The 16,490-nt window shown below is 45.9% G+C and overlaps 1 protein-coding gene across 9 annotated transcripts in view; it reads right to left on the reverse strand.

Annotated features, from left to right (window-relative positions):
- Cacna1e (calcium voltage-gated channel subunit alpha1 E) overlaps positions 1 to 14,466 on the reverse strand; it is a 477,885-nt gene extending 463,419 nt beyond the window's left edge. For 4 of the 9 annotated variants that reach the window (XM_074047301.1, XM_074047305.1, XM_074047296.1 and 1 more), the window contains exon 1: positions 14,067 to 14,465. The gene's annotated coding sequence lies outside the window, so the exon portion shown is untranslated. Of the gene's footprint in view, positions 1 to 13,472; positions 13,630 to 14,066 lie in introns of those variants that run through there. The other 5 variants (XM_074047300.1, XM_074047306.1, XM_074047299.1 and 2 more) reach the window with 3 other exon arrangements.
- Between the last annotated feature and the right edge of the window lie 2,024 nt (positions 14,467 to 16,490).

The raw sequence follows: 16,490 nt of genomic DNA on the forward strand, positions 1-16,490 counted from the left end.
GTGAAGAAAAGCCAAAAGCCAGGTGAAGAAGGCATTTCAAAGAGAAGGAGGTAATCATTTATATCAACTACTGATAAAGTCCCAAGACAAGAACCGAAAGTTGACCAATGGATCAAGCAACAAGAAGGCCACTGATGATCATAGGAAAATCAATTTTGGTGAAGCAAGAAGAGAGAGGAGCATTGTTAAAGAGGATTCAGAAAGAATGGAAGTCAAATAGTACAAGGAAAGTTTCCCTTTATAAATGTATTCCAACTTGTAGTAAAGAAGGGATGATAGAACTAGAATGTCAGCATTTTGCAAGCCCATAAGGAAACCATCTAGGCAAGGGTCAGCAAACTAGGCCCTTGGACGACATCTGGCCCACCTGCTTTTTAGAAATAAAGTTTTATTGGGACTCATCCATGCCTTGTTGTTTATATGTTGGCTGTGGCTGCTTCCTAGCACTAAGTAGTTGAGACAGAGACCACATGGCCCAATGACTAAAATATTTACAGTCTGGCTCCCTTACAGAAATATTTTTGCCAAGCCTGATGTAGGTAATGACCCTCAGTGGCTGCTAATGTCCCAAGAAGAGAAACAACCAGACATTATGTGCCTGTGACAGAAGGACATACTGCCCCCTAGAAAGTCATCTTGCAAAATAATAAAAACAAAGTCAAGGTTGGATCTGATAGATGTTAAGTACCAATTCATGGGAAATACAGGGACAGAATACACAATGGGGATGCAGCCAAGAAAATCCAGGATGTGGGAAAATTTATACAAAAAGTGACCAAGTTTCCTAAACAAACTGTAAAGAGAGGGAGGGAACCTACGGATTTAAGAAAGCTTTTAACCAAACATAGTGTGAGACCCTTATTTGGATTCTGATCCAAACAAGCCAATTGTAGGGGGAAAAAAATCATATGACTAGGGAAATCTGAACACCAACTAAAGACTTGAAGATATTAAGAAATTATTGTGAAAATGGGGGAGTACAATAATGCTATGATCTTTTTCAATCCATTATCTTCTAGAGACTGGTACTTAAAATATTTACAGATAGAATTAAATGATGGCTGGATTTGCTTCAAAATAATCCAGTGGGGAGGTAGAGTGGGAGGTTTAGGTGAAAAAAATTGGCCATGAGTTGATAATTATTGAAGCCAGGTGGTGGTACTTGGGGCTAATTTTTCTATTCTCTCTACTTTGGTATATGCTTGAAATTTTCCATAATAAAATGTTAATTCAAAAGAGTTACCAAAAGAGACAAGGCAATGTAAGAACATGGAACACAGGACGTGGGGTCCTACATGGTCTGGACTTGGAGAGTATGAGCATTTTCTGGAGACAGTGAGATGCTGGAGAATGAGCAGAGAAGAGGCATCAGGGCATGTGAGGAGGGAATAATGGTAGTAAAAGCTGAGGCCCTGGAGGGGAAGCCCTTTTCCTAGACTTCTAGAGCGTCCATGCTGGAAGGGGCTGGGACGTGATGCTGTGAACGCTCATCCCATCTTCCACTGTCTCACTGTGGATGCTTCCTATGGGTTTCTCCATAGCATTAGGGCCTACAGTTGAGCAAGGAATCCCCTCTCCCTTGACATACAAGACACATTTCAGAGAAGGCCAGTTTGTACCTAAGGATGGAAACCACCCAACCTGTGTGATTCCTGTACCAAGAGGTATTGATTTGTGTAGGACAAACCTCAGGCCTGCCTCTCCACTGGCACCTATCCTCTGACTCTGCCCAGTCCTCTCCCGGCTGATTCATGAGGCACATCTAGCATCTGAGGTGACTACTTAGGGTCCAAGTAGGATGACTTCCATAGGGCCTGGGGTGTCCTGATGTCTGCAAGGATTTGGAGTATGCATTTTACCAGTTGGGAGTCCATAGCTTTCATCAGATTTTCAAAGGGGTCTCTGACTACAAAGGTTAGGAGTCACTGAAGTTTAAGGATTTTTTGGCATGCTGAAATTAGAGGTAGGTCTGGGCTATGATTACATCAACTAGATCTTCAAACATCAGTATGTGTTCCCTAATCCCCAAAACAGAAGATTACTTTGGGTCAATGAAAACAGTAAAATTCTTCAATGGTAGGCTAACAGTAGTACAAATCTCAAACATCCTCCACCTTTGGAAGCCTGACAAAACAGCAAACCTATCAGGAGTCAGTTCCCTATGTTTCAGCTAACGTCATGCATATTTTATAAGCCCTACAGTTTATAAAGCAAACGATTACATTGGCAATTCATATTTTGACTTTGAGAATGGTGCCATAAAGACTTACAAGAGAGAAAAATGGTAAACACGGGGTGTAACTTGAGTTTTTAGTTGTTGTGTTCAATTCTCTTATTGGTTTGGATGACCTCTGCACATTAGCATTTCCCAAACCCTCACACTTCACAACTCCACCATGCCACACCCAGAAAGATGTAGAATGCAAGGGGATCTGAGTTGTCTGCCTCCCACAAATATTTCAGATGCTCATTTGATCAAGTTTTCCTGGGTTTTCGGCTCTGAGATGCAGGTTGGGAGGGAGAGTGAGCTGAAGGCATCACGGTGATGTCCAGCCAGAGTTCTACCTGCAACTCTGCCCTCTCCCTTCCCAGCACGGCTCCTGTCCTCAGTCCAACACTGCCCATCTCTAGCTACTTTGTGCTGGTAGTCTATACCCGTTTGATCTTCACACATGGCCTAAGGGGGAAGTACAGTCCTTATATTTGCCGAGGAAATGGACTCAGAGAAAGGAAGTCTGAGCTGATCAGCACTATCAGCTTTGGGGCCTGAGTGTTCAGTATGGCGGCACCCCCAGTCTGTGGGCGTTGGGGAACATGCAGGGAGGAACACTTGGTTAATCCTACCTCAATGTCCCTCACAGGAGCACACATTCTCAAAGCGAGAGCAGCTTCAAATCCTCCTAAGCCAAACACTGGAAGTGGTGAATCCCCACCAGACCCAGTCTCTCCCACTCTCCTCACTCCCTTAGACCTGTATTCATTCATCCAACTGAGCTACTGCTATGTGCTAGGCATTGTGCTAAGTTCTGAAAACAACCCTCAAGGAACTTTCTGTCTGGGAGACACAGATGTTAAACTAATGAGTATATAAACCTGGGATGTGTAGGATCCAATTAGAGAGGGTAATAGAAAGATCTAGATTAGATGGGTTAATGGTAGTTGTCTGAGATAGAAGACCATACCAGAGAAATAGCACTCAGGTAGAAAACTGAACGATGCATTGGGATTAACCAGGTGAATGGAGAGTTAGAGGTTAGAAGAGTAACAGAGAAGAGAAATAGCACGTGAAAAGTCCCTGCAGTGAGACAGAACTTGGCATACTCTAAAAGAGATCCAGAGGAGCTAGCAGATAGTAGATGATCGGGAAAGATGTAGGCTGAGGCTGGAAGAAGGGGGATGGAACATGTAAGGCACATTTCTGCCTGGATTCCAAACACAGAAATAATGTTTACATTTCAAGATCATGCAGGCCATCCTGTGAAGTATGAAGCTCTGAAGAGGACCACAGAGGAAGTGGAGAGATCATTGGCATGCTGCTGTGGTCACCCAAGCAAGAGACGGTGGTGGCTTTGGTCCAGGAGACAGAGGTTAGAGATGGGCATCAGAAGTGGACAGGGTCTGGATATACTGAGGTAAAAGACTACAGGCTTTCACAATGGATTGCCTAAGAATATAGAGAGGTGCAAATTTCGGCAATAACTCCTGGACTTTCAGGTTGGTAAAGGTGCCATTCACCAAAACAAAGAAAGCTAGAGGAAAAAAAAAAAAAAAAGAAAGCTAGAGGAGACCCAGATCTTCTGGTAAGATCAAGAATTCAATTTGGATGTGTTTGGTCTGGGATGCCTCTGAGAACGCCACATGGAAACCTGAGCAAGCCATGGGATAGAGCATCTGAAGTTTAGGAGAGAGGTCTAAGCTGGAAGTAGAAATGTGGCAGTTGTGACAAATCGTTTGAGTAATGACATTATAGTGACCACGACAATGTGCTTAGCAGAACCCAATTATGGCCAAAAGCCCTGGCTACTGGGCTCTGAAATCCATTACCATATTTGCACAGAAAGAACAGGGCAGGAATGATAAAGCAGGCTCACTCCTGAGAGGCAGCGGACTCCTCTGGCTGGAGGAAAATTCAAGGGCTTCCTGAAAGCCTTGCTGAGCATACTTGGGTTGCACAAAAGTCTGGGACCTTTGCAGCAACCTACCTTCCCTGTGTCACTCAGGTTCGGACTCTCATGGTGGTCTGTGGCTCTTCCAACCTTTCCCAGCTCCTTCTCCATTACCCCTCACTGGCATTTCCCCTAACAAAAGCCCTGCACATTCCATTCCATTTTGGTGTCTACTTCTCAGAGGACCCAAGCTAACCAATGCCCAATTTGTTCACATCTCTCTGTGTCCACACCCTGAGTAGTACCTTCCCACACTGAGTCTGAGTTTGGCCATGTGACTTGTGTCAGGCAATGGAGCAAGAGAAAAAGTGACACTAGTGGAGGACTGGAAAATGTTTGCACACTGGGGCTTGCCCTGTCCCTTTACTATACTGTGAAAAATTTTTTGCCCCTGAAAAATACATGTTAAAACCTAAACACCGGTGTGATGGTATGAAGTGATTAGGTCTTAACAGCAGAGCCCTCAGAATGGGATTAGAGCCATTTTGTTCCTTCTTCACTGTGAACATACAGCAGGAAGGCACTATGTATAAACCAAAAAATAGACCCTCATCAATACCAAACCCTCCAGTACCTTGACACTAGACTTTCCAGTCTCCAGAACTATCAAAAATAAATTTCTGGTATTTATAAATTGCCTAGTCTATGGTATTGTGTTCTAGAAGTTCAGACTAAGACTGTGGCTTCTGGAAACCCTTCTATAATCATGTGAGGCAGTCTGGACTAGCCTTTCTGAGGACGAGAAGCCACAATAAGAGGTCTAGCCATCCTACCTGGTGGCCCATACATGTGAATGATGCTAAAATAGACCATCCAATTTCAGCCAAGCCATCCCAGGACAAAAGAACCACCCAGCTAATCTGCAGAATTGTTTGTTATTTTAAATGTTTGTTATTTTACAATTCCAGGTTTGGGGATGATTTATTATGCAGCAAAGGCTAACTGATACAGGGGATTGGGGGCATAAGAATGATATTCAAAGCCATGGAAATGAAATGGTCTTACATGGATTTGAAGGTTCTGTCCCTTTTCTCCCATCCCAAAGCCTTTGCTAGGGTTCTTGCCATTAACAACAGCCTTTTCTAAATTTTTACTTCGCACTTACTATGTGCAATATGAGGAACCATAGGTATATTATGATAACTGAAACACAATTTTACTAAAAAAAATGGGGGGCGGGCAGGAAAAACTCTTCAACTTCATGACAACACTTTCTACACACACACACACACACACACACACACACACACACACACACACACACACTCTACCCTATCACAGCCTGGGTCAACTCATCACTGTCTCCAAGGAGTTAATGGGTCCTCACTGTCATTTCAGTCAAGTGATAAGGACCTTGTCAAATCCTTGATGAGCACAATACCCCAGCCATAAGAAAAATGGTACCACAATAGAGGAAAGGAGAATCAGGATTTGCCACAGGTTCCAGAGTGGCTTCTTCACTCGGTTAAATATTCAGTAAATTTATCAAAGCATTAAAGAGACATTGATAAGACACAGGATAAGATCCTTGCTATCAGGATCTCAAGGTGTACTGGGGAGGCTGACAATTACAACACTACTTAAAAGTGCTGTGGCAGAGGTAGGCACAAGATGCTAAGGGAGTATAAAGGATGGATGAATGCTTGAAAAGAACCCAGGAATCTTCCTGAAAGAGATAACTACTTATCCAGTCCATCTTGGAGAGGCCAGGGCAGGTCGAACAGAACAAGTACAGGTAAAGGGCAGGGCAAATAGGAGGAAAGGAGTCAGACAACTCCAAATTTCCAGCTTGGAAAGTGGACACCAAGAAAGGCTATGTGACACAATTTGGTAATGATGGGATTCAGTTGTAGTCAGGGTGAGTCTGAGATACTATGAGGTTCTGAAGTAGAACTATCCACTATTTAATTGTGGAGAAATTCTGAAACTCAAAAGGGAATCCTGGTTGGAAAACAAATTTGGAAGTCATCAGCAGATGGGTGATGACGGAGAGAGTGCACCATATGGGAAAAAAGGCAGGGTTGGGACCAGGAAGCTTCTACATTTAAGGATCAGTCCCAAAGTTCCCATCTGGAAGAGGTGGAGGAAGAAACTAGCCAACACTAACCAGAGGAGAAATTCCCAGCATGGATGAGAAACCACCTAGGTGTCTAGCTCCCTTCTTAGCTGTTTATTGTAAATGGCCAGGAAAGTAATTAGCACTAAGATGTGAGTAATTAGTAACAGATGATTCCAGAAATACTTGCATTTTAATTAGGGGTCTAAATGTCCCAATAATTATGGCTATGAGGCCAAGATTTGAGTCAAACTGGGGCTCCACCCCTTACTATGATCTTCAATTCTGGAGGCCTTCGTGCTCATCTAAAAACAGGAATAACAATGCTTTACCGGTGGCTCACTGTAATCTCAGCTACAAGAGAGGTGAGATTGGAAGGATTCCAGCCAGAGGCTAGCCCCTGGCAAAAAAAAAAAGTGGGACCCTATCTGAAAAATAACTAAAGCAAAAAAGGTCTGGGGGCATGGTTCAAGTAGTACAGGTGCTGAGTTCAAACCCCAGTACTGGCAAAAACAAAAAAATTGTAACATATACCAAGCTTCTGACCCATGGTGGGTACCCAATGCTTAAATTCTTCACTAATCCTTCTATCAGTGTTTCTCAAACTTTCACATACATCAGACTCACTTGGAGGTGATCCAGGTTTCTGATTCAGAACTCTGGGATGGGGCAAGAAGTTCTTGGTGGTGCCGATGTTCCTGGTCCAGGAACCATACTTTGGGACTGGATGTTCTTCCTGAAGGCCCCCTACCATATGCCCCCAGAAAGTGAACTTGTGTATCCCTGAGAAGGACCGTGATCCAGGCTCTAGGTTCTAGTGCAAGAAGCATGACAAAGCAATGGGAGAGAGAGGGGCAAGGGCAGCCACAGCCTTCTGGCTCAGCTGTCACCCAAGCATCTCAAGGGCTAGAAGTTGAATGATTCACAACTCCATGTTTGAAAAGCTGTGATTCATGACACTGTACGCAGTAGGTGGACTGCGTTGACTCAACTCTCAGGAAGGGGAATATGGAGGGGAGCAGGTCTGCATAGTTACAGTCAATAGTTCACAGAATAGACTGAGATCTCCCCCATACCCCATGAGCCTGGCCCCAGCTGGTGGGGCTGGAGGATGTCCTTGAGGGAAGAGCAACCTTCAAGTATACAAGTGGAAGGGAGGCCTGTGATATCGCTCCCCAATTTCAGACAAGCTGACCTCTGCACTAAGTTAAGATGGACCTGAAAAGCAAGAAGAACAGCCTGGAACATCTTTAAGAACTCTATCCCTCAATATTGCCATCCCTCTCCACCCGTCTGTGCCCTGGTGATACCCAAGGCACACTATAGACAGATACCTACAGCCAAGCCCATTAGCAGAAAGAGGGGAAGGAAAGTATCTTCTTTTGACAAAGGCCTGTCAGAGGCCTCATCCAATTTTATGTCTTAAAAAAAATCTTCTCTGAACTCCCAATTACATTTGTAATTTAATTCAACCCACACTCACTACTATGCCAGGTACTAAAACTGCAAATATTAATTAATCACAGTGCTTGCATTCAAAGAATTTGTCCTGAGATATAAAATGTACTACATTTATTTTATCATCTACAAATACTTTCATATCCAATTTAACTCATTCCTCATAAATCATAGAAAATTGGTGATATGAATCCTAGTTCATTTTAGCCATTCTGATCTTTGACTTAAATTTCACCACCTCCTCAGAAACCGTCCTAACATCCCAGTCTAAAGAGTTTCCAGCCTCTGCCGCCATCTCCCTGTATTAATTCTGACTCACCATTCTTTGATAGTTTTACAAACTTCCCTGTCTACTTAATGTTTTTCTTTCTCTACAATAGATACAAATTTCACATAAGCAGGATAGTTGGATGTCTTGTTCACTGCTGTATTTCCAGTACCCAAATCAACACCCAGTCCAGAACAAGCACACAAAATATGCTTATGGAAGATAGGGAGGAAGGGGGGGAAAGAAAGGAGGAAGAGTGGGAGGGAGGGAAGAAGCTATATGATATTTCTACTAAGTGACAGAGCTAACATGCGTACTTGGGGCTTTTCCCCCAAGCCCAGCTCCTTCCTCTCCATCAACCCTGGGGGCCACTCTGAGCCAGTCCTCCAGTTCAGAGGTAAACAGGCTGACTTTCCTCACCAGAGGCAGATTCACCAAGGACTCACAGACTTCAGCTCTGAACAGCTCACTAACCCAGAGTCTGAAATCAACAAAAAGAGGAGCTGGAAGTCGGATATGCATTCACCTGTCATTATGAATCCATTCATTAAGGAAAGGGTGGAACTTCTGCTGTATTTAGGATCATTACACTAAAGAAAACATCAATCAAGGGCTAAATAAGTCAAGAATAACTCAATCTACTTTTCTTTTAAGAAGCAGAACTGTAAAAGGTTCCTTGTCACTTTTCAAATTAAGAAAAAAGAATATCCTGTTCAGTAAATATAGCAAACAAAAAATTCTATTGTATGACTAGTCAAGAGAAGAGGGGGAGACAAAGATGAAAGAAAAGAGAAGGGAGACAGAATCACAGAACAGGTATTGATCTTACAATGGAAAGGGGTTTCAGGTGACCACTAGTTCCAGCCCCTTTCCCTGAAAGATGGGGTACTGTGCCTGGAGTGATTTTTCTCATGATGATATAGCCAGTAAGGATTAGAGCAAAACCAGATTCACTATCTATGGTTCAAGAACACAGAGTTTGGTAAAAGAAGTGCTTTCTTAAAAGGTATTAGAGCATGAAATCAATAACTGAAGAGCAAAGCCAGGTCCTTTTCATCATTATGCTCCTAGCAAAAGTCTGGGTACACATTTGGTTCATGACAATGGAGAGAGAACCCTCAAAAGAAATCTAAGAGAAGAATAAACACAGATACCATCTGCAGGACAGAAAGACACAGAGAGCTACTTTGGTATCAAGTTGCATTTTTGCAATGACAACAACATTTCCATCATAAGAGGTATGTTCGTCAGGGTGGCACTAAATTGTCACACAGGTCTTAGATGATATAAAAACCCACAGGGACAGATGCACTGCCCTGAACAGGCTGTGTGCTTGAAGCATTGTATCTTCCTCTTGGCATCCCCAGATTCTGTGCCCTCCCCCTCAACACTCATTCAGCTGTAGCCTTCACTTGCCCTGTATGAAGAATTTGGAGGTGTCTCTCTTCACCCAAGCTCTAGACTCCTTTTCATGGCAGAATGTTTTTTACCAAGTATGGCCAATATATAGTTATAAAGGCTCTTTGATTTCAGAGAACAAATCTTTCAAAGCAGTATCATAGGAACATAAATGGGAAGGTGTTTCCTTGGTAAGGTCCATTCTGTTCTAGAAAACGCCCTTCTCCAATTCCAAGTCCATGCATGTATCACAGACAACAGAACCCTACAACCCTCCCATTAAGGATAAAACTTAATACCGGTTTTCTGGTTATATCTTTGCTTCTGTTAGGAAGGTACCTGATTTGCACATAATCTCATCTGTAGCACAAAAAAATAGTTTTTGTAATTTCCTTTTGCTTCCAAATGGCTTTAGAGTTTGTAATACGATATTTGGTTAAATGGCCTAGACCCTGGCTCCCTACCACTCTGTCAGTACCATAAGAATAAAGAGTCTCTCTCTACCTCTCCCTCTCTCTCTTTCTCCCTCTCATCCTTCTTAGTGCAGACAGTTGTTAGTACAGTCATTCCTCCTTTTTCCAACTCTCCCTTTCTTACTGGGGATTCATGGTAACCCATGCCAGCAGGAAGAAAAGCTCTCTCTTGGCCAGATAAACTACCCCATCCTCCCAGACCATGACTGGGCTAAGGCATGCCCACAGGATACCAAGGGCAGTTGCTGCTCCTCCTGGGATGCCTCTTCCATGGTCCCTCCATTTAACTGTCCCCACCCTCCACCCTCTGAGAAAGGGGAAGACAAAAGGAATGGCTTTGCCCAGGATTTGCAGAGCATAAAGTGCAAAGTCACCCTGAATTATCAGCTCTTAGACTGTGGAGCTAGGAAATACCCTGGAAGCATCTGTCCAGCCTTCATGTGGAAGCAATTAAATGAGATCCAGTAGGTTAGTGACTTGACCAAGGTCCCATGGCTACTTACTGAGTCTGAGTCAGGGTAGAAATAAATTCCCCAAAACCAGTGCTTTTTTACCTATTTCACTCTGACTAATCACCAGTCTGTCTCCTTTCCCCTCAGGCATTCTCTTCTTAGTCTAGAAAATTACAGTGCTACAGGATAAAAACGAAGAGTCAGTAGTTGGAAACAATATCCAGAATTGTCTACTTAAGGCTTGAATTTTGCCTTAGTGACAGAGAGAGGATCTGAGTGGTCTAACCAAGGCACTGTCGCTGGGAACTGTCAGATTTCACCGTTAATCTATAGAACTACTTCTGGGGAAGCCTTTTCCAAGCTAAGCCACAGTCAATCACCTGTGACCCAAAGAGGGACTTCAATAACTAAGGTGTGCACAGCCCTGAGAATCAGGTGGTAACATACACTCTTCCTTTCCATCAGCCAATGCTACCACCCTGTCTAGGATTCATGAGCATGCTGGCCTGGAATCTAGGAGAGAACTCACTCTGTGATGGCCCAGTGGCCAGGTAGGGGATGGGAGATACAAATGTCATGAACATCAAGCAAGGACACTGCTGACAGAAAAACAGGGGCAACATGAATCAAGAACCAGGCAAGATGGACAGATGAACTTCCCAATCCACTAAACTTTGAAACCAGCCCAGGCCCAGAGAAGCTAAAATTAATCTGTGAGCCAAATGCTGACCCATCAGCTTCAGCACACAGAGGCAGCTTGTGTAGAGAGAGTCAGGTACCCCTTGGTTTGGATTCCAGCTCTGCCCCCCTAGTAGCTGGGTGAACTTGAGCAAGTTACTTAACTTTTCTAGCTATAAAAGGGATAGAGTATCTTGATAGGATTAGGTAAGGATCCATTATGATGGTGGAGTTCAGAGGCTCATGCCTGTAATCCCAGCTATTTGGGAGTTGGAGACTGAGAGGATTGAGAGGAAAAAAGTTAGTGAGACCCCCCCCCCATTTCAACAACCAAGCCAGATGTGGTGGTCCAAGCCTGTATTTCCAGCCACACAGGAAGCATAGGTAGGATGAACATGGCCTGAGGCTGGCACTGGGCAAAAATGTTAGACCCTATCTGAAAAATAACTAAAGCAAAAAGGGCTGGAGGCATGGTTCAAGTGGCACAGTACTCACATGAGACTGAGTTCAAACCACACACACACACCAAAAAAAGACTCACTATGGTAATATGTGGAAACCACTTGATACAGTATCTAGAAAATAAGCACTCAATAAATAGTAACTAAATGGTAGCAAGGATTCAGCTGTCTAGCAGACCCCACAAGCTTCCAGAGGGATGGAGGTGTGGCTGACATCCTTAAGAAGTCTCATCACTCCCTCACACAGTGAGGAAGTAAAAGCCAAGCATTCTCCTGCCAAAGGATGCTTCTTGATCATGAATTTCTCAGTTGAAATCCAGATGACAAGCAGGATTCTTTCCTCTCCTTCTCTCTCAAGCCAATCACGGCCCCAGCCTCAGTGGAGCTGAGGAGCTATGACAGCATCACACCACTATCAACACGACACATAACTCCTGGCAGAAAGACAGCCTCCAGGGAGCCCCATAAATCCCACAAGGAAGAAGACAGAAGGATAGAAACAGCTCCATGTAAATTACCCTCAATTTGTATTCCCTACAACAGGAAGTTCCAACTCTGGGAATGGGTGGTTCAGAGGGACAGGTAGAGTGGGGAAGGAGTTCATAGGAAGAAAAAAAAGAAGGAAGAAAGGAAGGAAGGAGGGAGAGAAGGAGGGAAGGGAGGAGGAATAAATCCGTGTTTTGACACTGGATTTCCAGAAGGAACAAAAATTAAGTCCTATTGAAATTTGAGTCAAGAAAGAAGGTGCAAGACTCAGATGACAGGCATGTTGCCTGGTGAACTGTCCCTGCCTCTGACCATATAGTACTCTCAAGGCAGTCATTCATCTCCACCTGCATGGACAGTCTCCATTGTCCATGGGTAAGTAGTACTAATGCACATCCACTCTCAAAATTGTCCAGACTTGGGCAGTGAAGAGGATGAAAGTACCTTACACACACATATACAGGAAGATAGCATAATGGAACCCACCAAATACTGCCTGGAAAAGGCTCTAGTGAACATGATGAAGGGGGTGAACGCATTCAAAATACATCTATGGCATTATCACGATGAAACTCTCATGTGCTATTAATGCATGCTAATAACATTTTTTAAATGTCCAGACTTGGGCAATAAATGATTACCCTATACTCTCCAAAGGGGTGAAAAAAATCTCACCTGGCCAGAGAGCTAACACGTGAAGGAAAGCAAAAGGAATGAAACAAGACAAGGAGGTTTCCTTCTAACAGTAGAGTGGCTATGCCATTCCAGAGACCCACACAGAGGTAGAGGGGGAAGCTCTGTACTTGCCACAGGTGACTCCTCCTAGAACTGCCAACAGGAAGTTTGTCCCCTCCTGTCTGCCCCAACTCCCAACCCCAGTAAAGGTAGTCTCTTTTTCTCTGGTTCTGACATCATTAAAAAAGAAAGAAAGAAAGAAAAGAAAAAAAAATGTATGCTCTTACTTAAGCATCAGAAATACCCTTTCCTTTCATGAAAACACTTCCCTAGGTTCAGGTCTCAAGCCTCCTCTGTGACTAAATCATCCTCACTCCCAGGCTTTCCCTCTGAGGATGATGTCTATGACATAGTAGAATAAATAAGAATCAGTGTTCCAACACTCCTGCTCCCAAAGGGAAACGCGTGAATGTCCCCAGGTCTGGGCCACCCACCCACCCACTATGAGCAGCCTGAACAATACTGGCTCTGAACAGACACAGTCACAGACCCGGTGGAAGGGAGGATGGGCACACAAACACACACACACAGAGCACACACACCCCTGGGCAGGTGGCCAAGCTACCACCTAGGTCCCCAGCGTGAGGAGGCAGCCTAGCTCTCAGGGAGATACGGGGTAGAAGGTAGCCGCTGCCGTCATTTTCTCCTGGGCACCAACACAAACAAAACAGGCACAGAGGACTGGGTGTTCCAGCCCTAAAAAGCACGAGCAGCCGCCCTAGCACCGAGGGACAGACTGGTCAAAAAGCAAGTCACTCCAAGTAGCCTGGCATCTTCTAGGGATTCTCCTCTCCCTTCCCAAGCCCCAATTCCCAGCCACCCTCCCAGGTAAAGGACCCACCTGCCCGCTCCGACTAGTAGCTCGTCAGACACCAAGGCCACCCTACACCAGTCCCGAGTCGCCTCCAAAGGCGCACGCAGCTTCCTCCACAGAAACTTCGTTGAAAGCTCAGCCCCTGCTCAGCGGTCCCCTCGAGCGGTCCCCGACAAAACTTGCCGGTGCCTGGGACTGGCCGAGCCACCTTCCTGGTCTCGGGAGGCATGGAAGGGCTGCGGGCTGCTGGGCCAGGCCCACCCCTGCTGGGAGCAGGGCTTCGCTCCCCGGGGGGTGGGGGGGAGGAGGGCGGGAGGGACACCCTGGCCTCCCTCGGTGCCAGGTGAGAGACGCGCAGCCAGCAGAGCGATGCCACCCCTAGGAACCCCGGCCAGGGGATCACCACTCACTCCCGAAAAATCAATGGCCACAGAAGTTGCATTGGAAAGGGCAACGCGTGCAGAGGGCGAGCTACTAAGGAGGAGATTCCCAGAAGGTCTGGGCCAACTTAGGAGCCTCGGGGTCCATCCATGCACCCCAACAGGTAGCAGGCCGGCCGGATCCGCTGCGCCCCCGGGAGCGCAAGCAGCCGGGCGCAGCCAGCCACGTCCTAGGGCTTACCTTGAATTAATGCAGAGCCCCGCGCTCAGCCGAAGGAGGAGGGTGCTAGTATTCCCGAGGCATCATTGAATTATTTTAAAAGAGCAAAGAAGTGGGGGAGGGGATCCGGGGGTAGGGAGAAGGGGACAGAGACGGTGAGATTTAGGGAAAGAAGGAGGAATCGACAGAAAGAGGGGAACTAAGGCAAGCGGAGAGGAGGGAGAGAAACGGAAAACAAAATAAATAAATGAGAAAGGAGACAGTTTAGGAAAAAATCTGTCTCCTGCCCACACAGTAGAAAAGAAATTTCTGGCAAACAGAGAACTCGTACACATGCCCCCCAAGAGTGGGCAGCCAGGGGAGTAACAAAGGAGAAGGGAAGACGCGAGCTGTATCCAAACAGAGGATGAAATCGCTGTCCAGGCACCCGCAGCACGGGCGAGCTGGCGGGGAGGGTGGCGAGACCGACGCCCGCCAGCGGGAGCGCGCGCACCCCGGCTTGGGGATGGGGGGCAGCCGCGAGGCCTGGCTTACCTGCGGGGATCTGTGTAGTAAGCAGCCTGAGGGTGAGGGGGGGGCGGATTTAGGTCAGGGTTTCTGTGAAAAAGTTCAATGACCTTAAACTTCCGCGAGGAAGTGGTTTCCACAGGAGAACCTGATCCCAGTTTGTGGGCACTGGCAGTCTCCTCCCCAGGTCGTCTTGGTGGACCTCACCTGGGTCCTGGCCTCCTGCCCCACTGGACAAGTGGGGAACAGTGATCTGATGGAAGAGCACGGCTAGGAAGAAACAAAAGTGATTTAGGGGGCTGGGAGGAGCAGGGAGCAAGTTAAGGGGATGGGGAAATGTGGAGTACCAGTCTCTGAGCCCGATATTGCCCAAAGAAAGAGGACCTCAGCCTACAGAGAAGCCTCTCTGCTGCCTGTGTACAGACCCAGAAGCTCTCTGAGGTCCTCCAGGAAACAGCAGGCGTCCCTTGTTGGGGGGGAGGGGGGGCATTAAGGAGGAACAAAAAAAAAGGCCCTAGAAACAAGCCAACCGGCATCTCCAAGGCCTCCTAGACCTGAATCCTTCCAAGTTTTCCTCTCCCCCTTTTCTCTGGCTTTCTGCTGTCTGTCCATCAAGAATGACAGAAATACCTCCCAGAGTCCTATAGACAAGGCCTTCTTCCCATCAGATCATCTCTGTGGGTTCCAACAGGATTCTCAGAGGGGTTTTGGTTTCATAAGCAACTGTCCCTTCTTCCCCTGGCTTCCCAGAGAAAGTACCCAGAAAAAAAGAGAAGCGGAGGAGGCAATGGGATTGGAGGGGACAAGAAAGAGACTGGAAAGGAAGCACCAGAGAAGGAGGAAGAGGCCAGGAGCATTCCTTCCCTCTCACTCTTACTTCTTAAGCTTGACGGGGCAGGTCCTCTGAAAGCTTCTCTTGAGGGTCGCCAGTGTTGAGAGAGGTCAGTGGGTCTCCCATGGCTGAAGACAAGACTCCCTTTAATCAGCTTGCATCCTCTGGATCCTACTCACCTTTGGCCTGGCACATGGCAGAGATTTGGAAGCACATGTTGAAGGGAACAAAATGACCAACAGCGGCTCCTTTTTCCTCTTTGTGAGTGGGAAAAGGAAATGAAAGTCAAGGGCTGTGCAACCTACTTGGCTGTTCCCCAAGAAGGTCTGATTGAGAGGATGACCCTATGAGGAGCCAGAACTAAACTTCTCACCAAAGCTTTAAAGAAGTTAGTCTAGCTGCTATGAGTGAGACTTTCAGTAAACTGAGCCATTAGCCTTGACGTTAAACAAACAAAGCTCCACTTGGGCATTAGGGGAAAAAATCAGGGCTACACATCCGTTGTCAGAAGCCGCCTGGTTTATGGAAACAGTCTTGTAAGTCTGCTTTCCCTTATTAGAAGATGTGTGTGTGTGTGTGTGTGTGTGTGTGTGTGTGTAAAAATGCCTTTGGAGTCCAAGGGCACACCTTGGGCCCCTGCATGAGGGGAGTTGAGTCCTGAGCCCTGGAAATCAGTAGTTCTCCTCTTGAGGGAGAAGCAGCACAAAGCAGAGAAGGAAAGGGAGAAATCACCCCACTTTAGGAAATTAAACTCTGACTCTGTTGGAGAACAGCGGGGAAGGAAAGTGACTACATTAACCCCAAAATGTACTCTTAGTGCCCCATTACCAGCTCAACGTATACACCACAGACACAATGCAGTTATCAGCCACAGAGGCCTGTCTCCCATCAGCCCATACCAGGAACATTCATACCACAATGTTTGGCCTTCTCTTTTTTAATGAAACTTTAAAGAACTGGGATACCAGAAGGCTGATGGTTTTGCTGGCTTGGAATCTCCTTCAGAGAAGAGCATCCCTGCTCATCTCCCTCCATCATCAAAACAAACAACAATTGTGCCCACAAACAAGACTCTCCTTGACAGCCCCTTCATACTCCTGGGAGAG

The sequence above is a fragment of the Castor canadensis genome, chromosome 11 (genome assembly GCF_047511655.1).
Source record: "Castor canadensis chromosome 11, mCasCan1.hap1v2, whole genome shotgun sequence".
Taxonomy (NCBI): domain Eukaryota; kingdom Metazoa; phylum Chordata; class Mammalia; order Rodentia; family Castoridae; genus Castor; species Castor canadensis.